General features: G+C 60.2%; 1 pseudogene; it reads left to right on the top strand.

The window, feature by feature from the left end:
- Positions 1–2,500, top strand: part of LOC126435878 (large subunit ribosomal RNA) — a 7,644-nt pseudogene that overhangs the window by 775 nt on the left and 4,369 nt on the right.

Raw genomic sequence — 2,500 nt, 5'->3', positions numbered from 1 at the left:
GGGCTCCCGGCAAGCGCGCGCGGTTCTTCCCGGATGACGGACCTACCTGGCCCGGCCCCGGACCCGCGCCGCTGTTGGCTCGGGATGCTCTCGGGCGGAATAATCGCTCCCGTCAGCGGCGCTTCAGCTTTGGACAATTTCACGACCCGTCTTGAAACACGGACCAAGGAGTCTAACATGTGCGCGAGTCATTGGGCTGTACGAAACCTAAAGGCGTAATGAAAGTGAAGGTCTCGCCTTGCGCGGGCCGAGGGAGGATGGGGCTTCCCCGCCCTTCACGGGGCGGCGGCCTCCGCACTCCCGGGGCGTCTCGTCCTCATTGCGAGGTGAGGCGCACCTAGAGCGTACACGTTGGGACCCGAAAGATGGTGAACTATGCCTGGCCAGGACGAAGTCAGGGGAAACCCTGATGGAGGTCCGTAGCGATTCTGACGTGCAAATCGATCGTCGGAGCTGGGTATAGGGGCGAAAGACTAATCGAACCATCTAGTAGCTGGTTCCCTCCGAAGTTTCCCTCAGGATAGCTGGTGCTCGTACGAGTCTCATCCGGTAAAGCGAATGATTAGAGGCCTTGGGGCCGAAACGACCTCAACCTATTCTCAAACTTTAAATGGGTGAGATCTCCGGCTTGCTTGATATGCTGAAGCCGCGAGCAAACGACTCGGATCGGAGTGCCAAGTGGGCCACTTTTGGTAAGCAGAACTGGCGCTGTGGGATGAACCAAACGCCGAGTTAAGGCGCCCGAATCGACGCTCATGGGAAACCATGAAAGGCGTTGGTTGCTTAAGACAGCAGGACGGTGGCCATGGAAGTCGGAATCCGCTAAGGAGTGTGTAACAACTCACCTGCCGAAGCAACTAGCCCTGAAAATGGATGGCGCTGAAGCGTCGTGCCTATACTCGGCCGTCAGTCTGGCAGTCATGGCCGGTCCTTGCGGCCGGCCGCGAAGCCCTGACGAGTAGGAGGGTCGCGGCGGTGGGCGCAGAAGGGTCTGGGCGTGAGCCTGCCTGGAGCCGCCGTCGGTGCAGATCTTGGTGGTAGTAGCAAATACTCCAGCGAGGCCCTGGAGGGCTGACGCGGAGAAGGGTTTCGTGTGAACAGCCGTTGCACACGAGTCAGTCGATCCTAAGCCCTAGGAGAAATCCGATGTTGATGGGGGCCGTCATAGCATGATGCACTTTGTGCTGGCCCCCGTTGGGCGAAAGGGAATCCGGTTCCTATTCCGGAACCCGGCAGCGGAACCGATACAAGTCGGGCCCCTCTTTTAGAGATGCTCGTCGGGGTAACCCAAAAGGACCCGGAGACGCCGTCGGGAGATCGGGGAAGAGTTTTCTTTTCTGCATGAGCGTTCGAGTTCCCTGGAATCCTCTAGCAGGGAGATAGGGTTTGGAACGCGAAGAGCACCGCAGTTGCGGCGGTGTCCCGATCTTCCCCTCGGACCTTGAAAATCCGGGAGAGGGCCACGTGGAGGTGTCGCGCCGGTTCGTACCCATATCCGCAGCAGGTCTCCAAGGTGAAGAGCCTCTAGTCGATAGAATAATGTAGGTAAGGGAAGTCGGCAAATTGGATCCGTAACTTCGGGATAAGGATTGGCTCTGAGGATCGGGGCGTGTCGGGCTTGGTCGGGAAGTGGGTCAGCGCTAACGTGCCGGGCCTGGGCGAGGTGAGTGCCGTAGGGGTGCCGGTAAGTGCGGGCGTTTAGCGCGGGCGTGGTCTGCTCTCGCCGTTGGTCGGCCTCGTGCTGGCCGGCGGTGCAGGATGCGCGCGCCTGCGCGGCGTTCGCGCCCCGGTGCTTCAACCTGCGTGCAGGATCCGAGCTCGGTCCCGTGCCTTGGCCTCCCACGGATCTTCCTTGCTGCGAGGCCGCGTCCGCCTTAGCGTGCTCCTCCGGGGGCGCGCGGGTGCGCGGATTCTCTTCGGCCGCCATTCAACGATCAACTCAGAACTGGCACGGACTGGGGGAATCCGACTGTCTAATTAAAACAAAGCATTGCGATGGCCCTAGCGGGTGTTGACGCAATGTGATTTCTGCCCAGTGCTCTGAATGTCAACGTGAAGAAATTCAAGCAAGCGCGGGTAAACGGCGGGAGTAACTATGACTTCCGCTGAAGGTGCCACCCCAACTCCCCCAGCACCTAGCCGGCCAACCGGCCGTGCCGAAAATCTTGTAACTTTTGCAGCTGTATACGCCTGTAGTGAGTGCCACCGCAGCTTCACCACCAAGAACGGTCTCGGGGTCCATCGCCGCCGCCAACACCTTGCGGCCGCCAACGCGGAGATCGTCACGGAGAGGCATCGCGCGAGGTGGACGGAGGAAGAAGTCCTGTCGCTCGCCAAGGCGGAGGCCGAACTGTTCCTCGAGAGGGACGCCCGGTTCTTCTTTGTAAATCAAGAGCTCATCAGGATGTTCCCCGACCGAACGCTTGAGGCAATCAAGTGCCGACGGCGGCAAGCTGCCCACAAGCAGCTTGTCCGCCAATTCATGGAGGCGCTTGAGATC

The sequence above is a fragment of the Schistocerca serialis genome, unplaced genomic scaffold (genome assembly GCF_023864345.2).
Source record: "Schistocerca serialis cubense isolate TAMUIC-IGC-003099 unplaced genomic scaffold, iqSchSeri2.2 HiC_scaffold_1221, whole genome shotgun sequence".
In the NCBI taxonomy this organism is placed as follows: Eukaryota; Metazoa; Arthropoda; class Insecta; order Orthoptera; family Acrididae; genus Schistocerca; species Schistocerca serialis.
This window is presented reverse-complemented; position numbering and strand designations above follow the sequence as displayed.